The 15,435-nt window shown below is 47.0% G+C and overlaps 1 protein-coding gene and 1 long non-coding RNA gene across 2 annotated transcripts in view; one reads left to right on the plus strand and one right to left on the minus strand.

Annotated features, from left to right (window-relative positions):
- LHFPL7 (LHFPL tetraspan subfamily member 7) overlaps positions 1 to 15,435 on the minus strand; it is a 57,867-nt gene that overhangs the window by 26,985 nt on the left and 15,447 nt on the right. The gene's annotated exons all lie outside the window — the stretch shown is intronic.
- LOC116184304 (uncharacterized) overlaps positions 1 to 15,435 on the plus strand; it is a 39,528-nt gene that overhangs the window by 20,184 nt on the left and 3,909 nt on the right. The gene's annotated exons all lie outside the window — the stretch shown is intronic.

Raw genomic sequence — 15,435 nt, forward strand, 5'->3', positions numbered from 1 at the left:
ATTTTGTGGTGTTTCAGGTGCCCCTGAGAGCTGTGTTAGCAGTCACTCAGGAACAGCAAAGCCTGGGGATACCTGTGTACCTGCATCTTAGGGGAAAAGATGCACAAATTACTCTGTTAAAACTTGGTCCCATTTGAAGTTCACCTTACAAGCAGCCTGATTCTCTATCTGACAGTAGAAAACTAAAAGTAGCAACCTGATTTTTAATGGATAGCTTTCTCTGCAAATAATATTTTACCTGTATTTCTGGGTATTAAAATATTATTTAAGTTAGTTTTTGGGTGCAAGCCTGAGAGTTGCCTGGTTTTCTTATGAGAGATCAGACTGAGTGATAAGGTGAACAGAGAAGCTGAGAAGGTGGTTGGGAATAGGAGCTTGATATCACCTCTGTAAGGCTGATTTCTGCTCCTTCTGCTCTGTGTCAGTGCTGTTTCTCTCCAAGCCCATTAGAGAAACACTTAACAGAAAAAGGCAACCCCTCGGGAGGGCCTTCCACCTCCTGGAGAGATTTGGAGGAGAGCTTGCATCTCTGCCCATTAGAGAAAAAGTACTTTTAGCTTTTAAGTTCAAATAATGGATCCAAACAACATATGCTAGGAGTAACACAGTCTTGCTGGGAGAGGACTTGCCAAATCTGAGGCTGCTCTAGCAATAAATAATAATCCTAATTAGGCTCCTTCCCTCAGGAGCACCCAATTTTGTGATATTGATACAACATGGCATTGGAGCCTCCCATCTTAACAACTATTCAGAGCACCACTGAAGTGTTAAAACAAAACCTACCACACACAGAAAAACACTTTTCTTGAAAACAGACACTTAGAGAAAGTCACATTACTTGTGACTGTATTTTCCTATTGCTGTGTTATCAGCTACTTCTGAAAATTAAGGGAAAAATTAAACAGCAGCTATTCTCACTAGTGCATTGCTATGCAAGACAGGGAAAGCAGCTATTTTTACATGAATACTGATTGCAGTGGGAGAAAACCATGGACATTTTCATTTTCTCACAAGACTCAGTTTCCTGGTATCAAACATCTCTGCAACAGAAACCCTTATAGTTTGGCTTTCAAGAGGCAAAATCTCTTTAGAAGAGATCTCTGGTGTGTTAGAAGGACTGCAGATTTCATCTGTCACTGAAAATCCTTCTCTGCTTCCTCTACAAACATACAAACATCAAATGGGGGAGCTCTTCCAAGGCTGTCAGCTCAAATATCCTTTTCTGGCCTGGAAGATGCTTAGAAAGGGAAGTTTGAGAAACAGAGATGAGAAAACTCCAGTCCTAACTTCTCCATGCTTGTTACAGAAACTCCCACTGCAAGCATTGCCCCTTGCTGATGGTTCAGCTGCAAGGCTGAGAACTCATCTGATTTTTTTCCCTCTGGATGTCTGAGCTTTGGCTCTCTGCTCCACATGAACCTTGAAAGGAGTGAGAGGAAATGAGTGGTGCTTTTCCAGCAGCAGTTCTGCCAAGCCCAGTCTGGAAGCCGTGGCTGACGTGCCATGAACAGCCAGCAGTGCTGCAGCAAGGGGGCCTCTTAGTGCCTTTGTTGTAGCAGAATTTCAGCACTGCTGGGGTAGGAACACCCCAACAGCTTGGTAACTGAGCCTTCACCCCCTCGTGTCCTCATAAATGAAACATAAAGCATCTCCTGCAGACAGCCGTGTTCTAATAAATCATGTAAATAGGCTGGGAGATTCACAGCCCTTTATTCCACTGGAGTCCCGTAACTCAGCTGTTAATTGGATCTGGGATAAAAGCTGTTTTACTGCGTGTTCCCTAAGCAGGATTCTGTAAAGTTCTTTCTAGAATCACAACCTATAGCACTGCCTGCTTTGTTTTGCTCCTCCCAGCACAAGGAGGAGATCAGTAAAGCAGCATGGCCAAACTCAAAAGAATTTTCCTTGTGGCTCCCCCACGCTGTTCCTGTTTGCCCTGGGAGTGTCCCAGGGAAGGTTCATCCTGGTTTTTGCAACCCCACAGCTGCTGACACAGGGCTGCTTCTGCCTTCAGTCCCAAAGCAGTGGCTCCCAAAGGGCCTTACAAAGGGAAACCCCTTTGGAGCAATTATCCAAGGCTGTTCTAACCAGCAAATATCTTATCCTAATGGTCTTTCATAAAGATCTTGGAAAATTCTGCTGGTTTAACTGACATGATGCACCTTTTCAGCTGGGAATTTCATCAATGAAACAGATGTCGGATGTACAATAAAAAAGGCATTTGAAGGGTTTTTTTTTCCTTTGGGAAGGTGGACCCCAAATCTGTTTGCTCCTTGGCTTCCACTAATTGCATCACAGAAGAAATTAGAGGCTTTTTAAGGACAGGTCGTTAAAGAAATGAATAAAACCTGTACCTATGGAGCTGAGGAAAAATCAGCTTTTTTTTTTTTTTTCAGTGTTTTCTATCAAAAGTCAAATCCAAAAAATTTTAGGAAGAAGGTTTACTGCATGGCCTCTTTTCTAGAGATTGTCACCTCCCTGGTCCTGTCCTGTATTGTGTGTGGCATCAGCTCAGGATGTGGCCCCTGTTCCCTGCCAGCACCTGCTCTGTGCACAGAAAGCACCCAGGGCACTGACTGGGTTCATTGTTTACACACCTAACCTGAACCAGTATCTAGGAGCAACAGCAACATAATTAGCATTGGCAATTAACACTGCTTAACTGAAGCTGCTGTAGGACCAAAGGCACTTTTTTAGTCTGCAGAAGCAGCAATTAGCATTTCATTAAGGTAACAAGCCTGGCTAAGACTCCTGAGCCTGCTGGGGTCTGCTGATCTAATTTTGGGATCTATCAATAAGCCCTAGGGACATTAAAGTGAGATGCATCAAGGCTTTCACCACCACCAGGTTGGAAAAGCTGATTGGAGCAGGGTGGGAAGGTTTTATCTTTTCTGGGTTAGTTAACAGTGTAGCTCTGAGGTGTCACTGGGCAGCACCAGCTCTGAAAAACACACGGTGCAGTTGGGACTGCACAGCCCAAAAACTGAAACCAGGGCCTCATGGGACCCCAGGAAGCACAGCTGGTTCAGGGAGGTTCTTCCATCTCCAGCGTTCAGGTTTTACCTCTCATTTCCTGTCTGATCTATATCCCCAAGAAAACATCCTTTTTGTTCATTTTCTGAAGGAGAATCTGTTTCTGCACCAGTTTCACATTCAGTTCTTTGGCTGGTTTGGTTTGAAACATTACACGTGTTGAGAGAGAGATCTTTATTTTTGATAGCTGTGGGGATTTTTAAGTCTTGCCTGCAGCTGTGGCTTGGTGGTTTGTTCACCTTAAATCTGAGGTCAGGGAAAGGGGCTGGCTGCACACAGGCTGCTCGTGCTCTGGGTCAGAGTGAGCAGGAGCAGGCACTGCTGCTCCTCCCCTGGACACAGGGGAGTTAGGATGCATCACATGCACACACAGCTTTAGAGCACCAGGTTTCAAAAGCTCTAATACAGTGCACATCCCTCCCTCCCATCATTCATGCACATTAAACTCCAGCAAACAGTGTTTAGTGGTTTTTCCAGGAAATACCACCATAAAATCAGCAGAAAATACCTTTTATTTTTCTTTTTTTTACTGCTCTTTGGCATAACGTGGGACAAAACCATCCTGCTATGATGATTTCTGATGTTCAGGGTTATTACCCAATGCAGCTGGTAGTGGAGGGTCTATTCCTTACAATTTGTGCTTTATGTAATCAGTAAATTCCAGTAATCTGGAGATTTGCTAAAGAAGTAGGCACAGACCTGTACTTCTGTGAAAGAGACTGATATGATAAAGTTAGGAACTTTCTAGACTGCAGTTTTATTGGAAAGTGTTTCTGTTACAACAAGCAGGGCTTTGGTGTCTCTCTTCTGAATCAAAGCTGTTGGATTTTGAAGAAACCTTGATATAGAAAGTGCACTTTGCATTTCCATAAGGACTTTCTCAAAACAGCTTGTTTCTGGACATGCAAGAAAAGTAGGAATGCTTTCCTGTTTCCTGAAAAGTTACCAAGGAGGACAAAGTGTGCTCTTCCATTCACCTCTTTACTTTGATTACATGAAAAGTTTTATTTTACGTGGGATGTGTCAGGCTTGGGATTTTTGAGGGGGAAGAATAAGACAAAGGTCTCTGATCTGGCTTCCAGGGTATTTCTGCCACTGAGCTGCATGGAGGGGAAGGAGCTGGCAATGGGACACCATTCACAAACTGGGGACAGGCTCCCTCCTTGTGATGTTGGTGTTCAAGGCCCTCTAAAACTCTATGACCCCAGCCTGGTCACCAGCGTTTGTCACAGCTCATTACACAGCAGGAATGTGGAAGCTCAGTGACCTTTCCCAGAGGGACAGGCAGAAAAGCAACAGCACAAAAGAGGGAAGAAAATGTTTTACACTTTGGAAGATAAATAACTGAATGTTATTGTGATGGAAAACACTGGGCTGACAATGGGCAGGGACAAAAATGTTCCTTTAAGAGTGTTGGTCCTGGGGTTTGGACTTCTATTTGTTCAACTGGATGCAGCTTCCCTTGCTGCATCCTTGCTTGGCTATCAGAGAATTTCATCAGGCTGGGGAATAACTCTCAGGTCCAAGTTAAAGTGGGATGTGGGGAATCTGAGCTCCCTGATGATGCACTGAAAGTGGGGATGTCTTTCCTGGCCTCCTTCTGCCAGGCAAAGGAAGGAAGAGACCTACAGTGACATTTTTAAACCTGTTAAAAAGTCAAGGCAAACTTTCAGCCTTTGTCCTCAAAGCTCTCCATCCTCTGTAGCAGGGGACTGGAGCTCCTGGGACTGCTCCCAGCTATGACTCCAGAGTTTCTCCTTCAAACAGGTCCAGGTTTCTAACCATCTTGTTCCCCCTTTCATTTTACTTCCAGTTTTTATTTAATCTGACTTCTCCAGTCTCCTGAGGCAAACTGATTAATTCTTTTCCCCTTCGTAGTCCCCTGAGTCCCTTGTTCAATCTTTCCTGCCTCAGTGAGATCTTAATAAATGCTGCCTGTGGCTGGAAGTGGGATTGGGTCTTGGCACTGTAATTAATTCTTTACTTCCTCCATGGCTTCAATATGCTATTTACAGCTGTCAGCCCCTGCAGGAGCAGAGGTTTGCAGACTGCCTCCAACTTTTGCCTCTGATTAATGTGTTACATCCCCCTTGCTTCTCCTTGCTCTTTTGCATCTCTTGCTTTGCCCTGTATCCAGTTTAGTGTTAACATAGGAAAACACTGATGGACTTCCAGCTAAAATGCAGTCTTGGAGACAACAATTGCCAGGTTTTTCTGTTTGCTTATGCTCTGTTATTTGAAAGCCTCTTAGTCCAGGCTGCCTGCTTGTGACAGGACACCCAGACCCCTGCAGCAGCATGACCATGCTCTGACTGTAATCTCCCTAATTGCTTTCTGTAGCCTCCAGTAGCAGCTTGGGGGATTTTAACTCCAGCACAGGGACTGTCAGTCTGGATGGAAGCAACTTGGTGGGAGGTGGGTGAGACACAAAAATGATTTGGAGGACTGGAAGGTCTGAATGAGGGAAGGGGATGTGGATGTTGGCAGATCAGCACAGGGGAGCACAGTGAATGCTTGAAGCCTGCAAATACTACAGAATCATGTAGGCTGATACCACAAAATATAACTAGGAGTGGATTGCAATTAATCTGGGGATAATTGGGTGGAGTGGGGGAGCTTCTCTTTGCTGGCTGTGGAAGCCTCCTCCAGCAGGGAGGAAAGCCCCAGCACTGGCCCTGTTTTATCCTGAGGGAAGTGCCTCAGCCTGGGACCTGCCCAGGCTTTCAGCAGTGAACTGGAAAGCTGCATTCAATATGCCAGTGAGAAAGCAAATGCAAATTTCCTCCTTCTCTCTCTTTTGGGTGAGATTTATGCCACCTCCACATGCACAGCCTGCTGGCAGCAATAAATCACAGAGGGGGAGGGAATGCTGCAAGGAAAGGAATACCCTGCAGATTCTGTGTGCAGGGCAGGGAGAAGGGATGTGTGGGGATCAGCAGCTGCTTCCAGGCATCACAAACCTACTGCAGCACAACTCCCACTCCTTCCCAACACTACACTGGAGACCACCCACCAGAACCTGGGGATTTACTTTTTAGTCATCCCCTTTCCCTCCCTCCTGTGCCAGGGTTGTGTGTGCCCAGTCTGGGATGGAGCCATCAACCTCATCTTGGCAGAGGGGTCTATTAGAGATGAGCCCTTCCCCTGCTCCATGCCAAAGTTCTCTCCAGCATCTGATGGATCCCCCAGGCCTGGGCTGCATTGCAGACCTGAGCTCAGGATGTGTCCCCAGCCCCCTCACCCACTGGGACCCATGGAAAGTACCCCTGATGTCTGGGTTCAGCCCAGGGAAAGCAGAAGAGCCACACAAGCAAAACAAGCAGATGTACCCTAGGAGTATCTCTCATTTGGGGGCTGGAGAAGCAGAAAAAGGCAGGGCAAGGCCAGGGACAGGCATTGCAGGGCAGTAGCTCAGTGCTCTGCTCCTTTTGCATCTCCTGCCAAAAGTGCCCAAGAAGCTGAGCTGAAAAACCTCCTTGCCTTCCCCCAGTAGCCTCAGCCACCTCCTGGCCTTACCTTGCAGCTCCTGGGCTCTGCTGGGCAGCTCTCAGCTCTGGAGGCACAGGAGCTGCTGAATCCCCTTCAGCTGGCCACCAGCAGCAAGGACAGCAAGGAACAAGAGGAAAAGGTTCCCTGCAGTGCCCAGCAGCCCTGCAGCTCAGCCAGGGCAATGAGCCCTGCTCCAGGGAGCCTGGCCTCAACCTCTGGGAGAGGCATTTGGCTGCTGCCTGGAAGCACCTGACCATGGTTTAATCCCTGTTCAGTGCAGAGCTCTGACAAGCCCCCAGCAGAACTAGGACAGCTAAAAATACTCAAGAGCACAAAGGAAGTAGTAATTTGGGTAGGAGTGAACTGAACTGATTGATCTCAAATCAAAAGGTTCAAGAGGTGCAAAATGTGGTCTCATGAGGACAAGCATCAGAAAAGGAGCAAAGATGTGGCCCAGCCACAGAGCTCAAGAAAAGCAGCAAAGCCAGAAGATTTTGCTAAAGTTCATAGCAACAGCAGCAGAGCCTGTACCAGCAGTGCAGGGAGGTGCCTGCTGATTCCCCACCATATGCTGACTTTACCTTTACTGTCAGTCTAAATTCTGCCAATTATTAAATTATCCAACTTGCAGCAGGAACGCAGTTAGATGTGATCCAAATGGTGTCACTACAATTATGGTAATTATCTGAAAACAAGCCAATTACTTCCCTCCTCCTCGTGCCAGTTGGTACCAAGATAGCAGCTGTTCCAGGCAAATTTGTTATCACGTTGCTGTACATTTGTTAAAGGTTGAGGTTATAGATTCTAGCCTTTTAAATATTAAAGATGCTATAAAGTCATGGAGTGTATAACATATTAGGATTTTTTTTAAATGTCGAGAAGGGAGAAATTTCTTTTATATGCCAAGAGAACCAGTGGGAAAGTGATTTACTCATGGTGGCTGAGTGGAAATGTGTACTTTGCAATCAGCATACAGCCAAGCTATAAATTAACTTGTGTCAGCTTGTTACCTCTACCCATGCAAAATGAACTAAATGCAGAAGTTCTCTGAGGGTCTTTTACATTTTACACCTTTCTTCAGTATTGGCATTCAGGATGTTCCACACATCCAGAGGCATCTTGCAGGCTTGGCCCTTCTACTGGGTGCACTTTCAGCAGTTTGTTCATCTTGTCAAGTGTTTTGGCTCATTTAATCATGTGAGAAGCAGCATCACTCCCTCATGGAGGGTGAAGGCAAAGCAGGGCCCAGCTCTGCCCCAGGCAAAGAGAGTTGGGCCAGCGTTGGGCAGAGCCATGGGAAACACTTCATCCCAGTGAAGAGCCTTCTGAAAACTCATGTTATCAAGGCATCTTTTGTTTTAACTTGTTCATATTAAAGACAGCCTTGCTTGAATTGCTGAAGGTATCAGGCACACAAAGCCCATCACTTCCAGCTCCTGCCAGCGTGCAAATTAAGCATCCTCAGAGCACAGGCCAGCATGGCCTCTTGTTTTGCACAGACTTTCCTTGTGGAAACCAGAGTCTTTCATCTCATGTCAGCCACCATAACCTCACTTGGACTGACCTTAAGGTTTTTTCCATGTGATGTTTTGAAATCTTTGCCTTTGATGTGGGTAAAATACTTCTTTCAATAAATGTCAAGAGCAGATTAAAGAAAATTAAATGGCAGAAAGAAGAGATTCTGCCTTTTGGCTGGAGCAGCATTTTCATGACAACTGAATGAATACGCTATGAAAAATGTGAATTTTCCTCTCTGTGCTCCAGGTACATGCCAGTGGGATCTGTTTATATCCATGAGCTTTACACACACTCTCATGCATCTGTAATTCCCTGCAGCTTGTGTGCAGCTAGGGAGCCAAGGCACAGGGCAGAGCTCAGTCCCTGGGAGCAGGTTAGTGGAATTAGCCTGCTGCTTTGCTTGAAATAATTAGCCATGCTCACAGATGACCTTCTCAGCAAGCCCTAAAGGCTGACAGATTTGGGTTATATTGAAGCACATTGCAGAGAGCTCCTCCTGCACAAATCCTCTCGCTCCCCCATCAGCCCCAGGAGCTGGAGCTGGCACTGCAGCACCCACACACCTGCAGTGAGGGGGTTTCTCCCTCCCACAGAAAATGGATGCAGCCATCATTTCCCTGGACATCCCTGGTACCTTCCAGTCTTTTTAACTAATGCCATCTGCTTTGCTTTTCCTTTCCCAGAAAGTTCCTGTGGCTGTCAGAGAGACGTGCCAGGACTCTCTCCTTTCTGTATTTGGAGTTGTACCCAGTCCCTACTCCCCTGGCAGCACATGAAATACCACCTCACACAGGACAGCACAGGTTTTCTCTTCCCTCCTGATCACTACTTGATTCTTCCTTGGTGTCATTTAATATTTACTTATTACCTTTATCCTTTTCTTCACATCATTTTCATGTTTGTTACGTGTTAAAACTGCCTAGTTCAGATTTCTCCCAGTTAAGCAGCAAAACATTCAGCCAACAAGGATTACACTAGATAGTGTTTAAAAAAAAAAGAAATTGAAAAAATAATCTAGGCAGCTGCCTGTCCAGTTGTAGTATTAGAAGAGAGTGAGTGTGTAAACAGGTTTCTCCTTATCAGTCCTGCTGCTATCTGCTGCACACAAACTGCTCAGCCCCACAAAATCCAATTTCCAAGAGGTTAGAGGAGGGAACTGTTTGCAGAAACACAGCAATCGAAATCTCCAAAGCCACAGCCCTCATTACACTGACACTGAAGAAAGAAATGATGCTTGACGACTCCTGGCACCCAAAACTGACATTTACTTTTGTGGCTTTGATTGGAATCAGCCCAGCTTTGCCATGGGATTGTTTCCTCTTGTTTTTCCCTGCTTGTGTGGTGGGTGGGAGAAGGCAGCTGAGCAGGCTTGGGGGGTCTGCAGTGCAGCCTGGCCCTGCAGTACAACCACCACCTTCTGTTTCCCCATGAAAAGCTTGGAAACTCCACTTGGAAACATGCTGGCAGGAGAAACAGGGACACAGCTGCTGCCTCCTGTGGGGTGCCTGTACCAGGCATGGAGGGAGAGGGCCAGGCTGTGTGTCCAAGGTACAATTTTGAGCCTTTTCCCAAGACCTGGATGTGGACAGAGGCTGCAGCTCAGTCCTGGAGGAGCTGAGCTCTCCTCTGGCACTGGGGAGGAAGGAACACAGCACTAGGAATGCTGTGGGCTGGACCCTGGCCTGGCTGCTGTAGGTGACAGCAGGATGGATGCAGCAGCATCCAGTGGCAGCAGGGATGGGAGATGTGGAAGGAAAACGTCCCTGAGCCCTGTCACAGGCAGGAGCTCTTTGTTTATTCCCAGATAGAGTGATCAGGAGCAGCCTGCCCACCTCCCCTCCCACACCTCCTGCAAAGGGCTGCTGCCCAGAAGTTCACTGCTTCAGTAAAACTGCAAACTGTGAGCTGATTAGATATTCATAGATACTCTTTCTTGATTAGCTCACCATTAATATTTCAATGGCAGAACTGGATGCATAGTGCCTCTCTGCTCTCTTCCTTCCTGCTTAATTAATTTTGACCATCGCCAACAACAGCTTCCGACAGATAGCAGAAATTGAAGTGGGCTGTTCTGTGACTTTGCTTGCTGTAAACAGCTATTTGCAATTCCTTTTCATACATCACCCACCCGTGACAAAGAGATCACAGCAGCAGAAAATGAGTCTCCCTCATAAGGACTTCAGAGCTCTGAGAGAACATTTGCTTATTCAATAAAAAGAATCAAATAGACAATGCAGTAAGCACAGCTCAGCAACAAGATTGGTGTCTCACCTAGTAATCAGCTGGCTGTTATGCTATTAAATAAAAAGAAAGGGAGAGAATTGTTAATTTATCTTTAAAAAGAAAGGGCCTTTGATGTAGGGTAGCTCATAAAAGCTGTGGTGTGGCCCAGCTGTGAGGAGCTGTGATAATCACTGCAGCCCCAGCAGTGGTAGGAGCAGCACTTCATAAAATGCAGGTTGCATGGCTGCCTGATGCCCATCCATGGCTGATAGCAGGATGTGCTGCTAATAGTCTATTTGATTTTATTGATGTGCTCAAGATACACGGGGGCAGGAGGAGCAGTGAGGCAGAAATTATACAGCAGTGTTTGTTCCACCCCAGCCCAGGGGACTGTCTGCCTTCATCCATCCGTCCTCCTCCTGGGCCTATAGGGATGGGGAGCTTTCCTGTGTGACACAAGGGCAGTTGTCACCTCCCAGATCCACAGGCTTCTGACACAACACACTGGGATTGCTATCAAGGTGTGCCTACCTGGGCCAAAGCAGCACTGGACTTACAGAAACAACATTTTTGCATTTCTGTGCTGCCACCTGAGCTGCAAAACAAGCCCTCTGCTGCTGGACATGCTCCACATCTCCATCCATGGCTGCAAACCATCTTGTCCCAGGCTCCAGCCTCTCCTTTCCCGAGGAATACCCTGGGATGGGGACCCAAAGCAAGCAGGAAGACAGGAGCAGCAGGTTGGGGCTCAGCTCCATCCCCTCCATGCCATAACTCAGGCTGTTAAACGCCTGGCCAGAGCTTGCCATCTGCTTCCAGTCTTCTAGGAATAACCACTGAGTAATTCAATCAAAAAGGAGAAGATCCTTGTTTCACTGAATCGTAAGTCACTCTCAAGTAATTATAATTTTATACCCCTATCAGGAGCAACAGGGGCTGTTCATTTTATGGGCTTTAGCAGCCAGAGCTGTGCTTCTGCCAAGGTTACGGCTGGGAGGAGAACCCAATTTCACATTTTCTCAGCCATCCAAGGCTTATCCATGTTTTTAGCTTTTTGGTTAAGCGAGTGAATAAAGCCCTACAGGACCAAGGCCTTTGTTCAGGAGTGCTGTTACTGTAGAACATAGAAGATGTACTGGCTTGGAGCAGAAGAGCTGACCAAACCATCATGAAGCTGATTCCCTGTGGTGTGAACATGCCCTGTCCTTCCAGGGTTCCTGCAGCACAGCAATAGCTGCCTAATCAGAGAGGAAAATCCTGCTGATCCCTCCCAGCAGCTGGAGGACACGTGGGGCTGCATCCCTCACATGGTGCCCTAGAGAAGGCAGATGAGGTTAGTCCTGGGGAAAAGCCTACCTGCTTGCTCCATCCAAAGTGCCTGGGATGCAACTCACAGGGCTCAAAAAACTCAGGAGTCTTAAAAAAGATCCATAAAGGAGCCTCTTTTCCTTTCTGTTATGCTCTTTGGGGTAATTCCTGCACTTAACTGTGCAGTTCGTGCCCTCTCCCCACTGTCCTTTCTGGGGTTAATGTTCCACCTGCTCTTTCACTGCCCCAGGTGTTCAGCCATTTAAACAGATTTATTCCTTTGACTTTGGAAAGGGCTCCACCACGTTTCCATCTGTGTTTACACTCAGGGCAGGGTAAATTTCTCCTCTGAGCAGATCTGTTCCTTACCAGCTAAGGAATCCAGCTCAGCACAGGCTCAGACAGGAAGGCAGAGCAAAACATTTCCGAAGCAGAGCTCGCCTGGGAGCTGTGCTACGTGCCCACAGGAGGACAGAGACCTCTGCCAGACTCCCTGCATTGTCAGGCTGTGCAAAAAGGAAGTGCAGCTGGCCCAGAGCCACTGCTCCTGTGGCTGTTCCCAGGGCTGGCTCCCCAGCTCAGCCAGCAGCACCTCCCACTTATCCAGGACACTGAAGCCAAATCAGAGCAAGTAACGTGGGACTGAAAGTCCCACCAAAAGATCTGTCCCACAGTCAGCAAAACTGTAGGAGGTGGAAAGACCCATTTGTTAGATCTTCATTGCTCCTTTCTCAGGGAACTCCTCTCTCTTTTCACCCCTGCTCCTAAAGCCAGACTGTGGTGCACAGATGCAGAGTTTATAACTGCCTGGGCAATCTGTGACACAAAAGACAACCAGCAGCTGCCACCCAGATTTATCACTGTGTTCACCAAGGCTGCGCCAGCCAGGACCTGTAATGACCTCCCAGGTGGATCTACAAATAGCATGAGCTTCATCTAATTCCAGCAAAACAGATTTTTTGAGGCATTGGGGGGCTCACTGCTTTGCCCTAAATTTGATGTCAACCTTTAGGATTTGAGGCAGCTTGTTGGTGATGTCTTCTCTATACACTGCCCTGCTCTGTGTCCTGACATGTCCTGGTCCCCACTTTCAGATGCCTTTTAAATTACAGCCAGCATCCAACCAGCCCATCAAACACTTATATCTCCCCCCAAGGCCAAAGCCTGGCTTCATCCTGCTAATATTGGTATTAGCAACAGGCCAAAAACTTCAGCATTGCCAGGCTGAGCACTGGGGCTGACCAAAACTCCCTGAAATGCATCCCTGAGCTGCAGACTGCTCCTGACAGTCCTGAGCTCCCTGCCAGCATCAGAAAGGACAGGGAGGGTTTTTTCCTCAGTGTTACACCCTGCACTCAATGCAGATGGATGAGCCAATAAAGATGATGTGATGTCTACACAATTGCTTCAGGATGCATGAAATTCAGCTATGAACTCCCTCCCCACAGCAAGACAGGACATTCAGGTGGCCCTGGAGAGGATTGCAGGGTTGTCTCCATCTTCCCAGGAACAGCCACAAACATGAGCTAGGCAAGGAAGGGGAATGGGAGAAGTCAAACTGTTGGTGAGAAGAAACCTCAGCTGAATGTAATTCCACAGCAAGGAGATAAGAGGATGTGATCCTGCTCAGCACTGTGAGCATGCAACAAGCAGGCTGGGCAGCCCCTAATGCCAGCTGTTAAATGATAAATGCTCTCAAGCTTTGCAGAATCTGGTTTATTGCACAACCTGAACTTGCATGGGAAAGGAGACCCTCTCCTGCTGTTGTTCTCTGCTGCAACAACCAGTAAGATCAATTAAACTTCATGAAAAACAAGCCATTATCAAAGCCATCCCTCACCAAAAATTCAAGAAGGAGCCTGCCTGGAAAGATGTAGCTTGAGGAGCCTTCTGGTAATACGCATGAGTCCCACCCTGGTGCCTTGAAAGTGTTAGAATCCAGGTGAATGTCCTGCCTTGTAGCAGAACAACTGCCTGTAAACTGAAGGGAGAGTCACAGGCAGAGGGAATCAAATGAAATATGGATTTTCCCATCTAAAACATGTGACTCTGGCACAGTGCTGGGCTCCTTGGGACCTGTATTTCCTCAGGGGCAGCAGTGTTGGAGTACCAGTGGCACTTGTTATTTGTAGTTTCCATTTATTACAAAGCACTGTTATTATTTACAGAATATACTTTTTTATGGACTGTTACTGCATCCAAGTGCAATAACTGGTCTAAGCTCAAATCCCTGGGAGAACTGTTGAAAGAGAAGCAATTCAGACACATATTAATATGACAAGGATTTCCCCAGGTTTAAGGAAATAAAGAATATGTTTTGTACAAGTGAAATAGTTCTTTCTTGCAGTATAAAGCTGCTCTTTTCTGATGATAGCAATGAAAGAATATTGCTTCTGTCACTGATGTCACTGGAAATGTATTGCCCCTCTCCAAGAAGCCAATGAAAGGACATGGCTGGTTTATTCTCTAAATGAGGCTACTGAGAAATGCTCTGCTCCTGGCATTAGCCCAGGCACAGTGCTGCTGCTGCTGCTGCTGGGACCTGGCCTGAAGGGAGAGCAAAGGCACCAAGTCAGCAGCTTTGTGCCAAACGGCACAACCCACCTGGAGAGAATCACAGCCCACTTTGAGAAGTGAGCAGAGGAAAGAAATCTGTCCAAATGTCAGATGGAAATGAATCTCTGTCATCTGTCACTGGGCTGGAGCAGGGCTCAGCTGCTCTACAGCACAGCCAGGGTCTGGCCCCTTCTCCTTCAGCAGCTCTGCACCTCATGTGAAACAAGCTGGAGCCCTGGGAAGGCTGATCTGCACTTAACCTGTGGCAGGGAGCCTGGCTGTGAGGAGAGCTGCCAGCCCCTCTCCTGTCACTGCCATGTTTAATGACCTGGCTCTCCAATGAAGATTTTAGGTTTTGGAAGTAAAATAATGAAATTGTTCTCAAACCAAGATGATCTGTCACTTGAATGTATGCATTCAAGTGAGTGAGCACAGAGAAATTACTGTTTCAGCAGAAGTAAAAATTTCCTGAAAGGCTGAAGTTGATGTTTGTGGTTCCCCTTTGATGCCCGTCGATCTGCAGATCTGACAAGTTCATTTTCCCCCTTCAACATCCTCCCAGACAACACCTCCCAGCTGGGAGGGAAATGGAAAATAAAGTCAATTGTTGCTTCTAACAGGAGTTCATCAAATCCTTAAGCACACAGAGACTGATGGAATAAGAGACTGATGGACTGCTGGGTACCAACACCTGGGCTTGGTTCCCAGCATCTCCACAGGGTTCAGGGCAGTCCTTGCTCCAGGACAAACTAGCACAAGGCTCAGGATGGTTGTGGCTTTTACTGAGCTGAATTCTGGAGGAAATTAGGAAAAAATGTAACAGAAGAGGAGTTGCATCAGTGCAAATGAACAAAATGAGAGCACAGGTAAGTCAGGCATGAGCAGCACTGGCTCTGAAGTGAGCAGCGGGGCTGGGCTGTGACCGAGCCCCTCTCCAGCTCCCTGGCAGTGAGCTCCTACCTCAGATATTTATTGGTTGTGTCAGGAATTAGTGAGAGTTCACTGACTGAATAATAACGTGCCAAAGGCAGTTCTTTGGCTTTGCTAATGTAATTAAAGAAAGCAGGGGGAAAAAAGCCTTGCACCAGGGGTGGAATCAGGGCTTGCAGTGGTGTGAGTGCTGTCTCTATGGCAAGGACAAGATGTGAAATGTGGAGGGGAGAGGGTGAGGATGGCAGTGAGCACCTGAGCAGTGAGGATCATGCAGCTGTGATGGGAGCATTGCTCTTTCCAGAGAAAGACAAACAAGCTGCCCTTGCAATCCAGGAACTGGACACATTTCCAGACTCAGGTTTTATGCTGCTGTGT

The sequence above is a fragment of the Lonchura striata genome, chromosome 20, assembly GCF_046129695.1.
Source record: "Lonchura striata isolate bLonStr1 chromosome 20, bLonStr1.mat, whole genome shotgun sequence".
Classification (NCBI taxonomy): domain Eukaryota; kingdom Metazoa; phylum Chordata; class Aves; order Passeriformes; family Estrildidae; genus Lonchura; species Lonchura striata.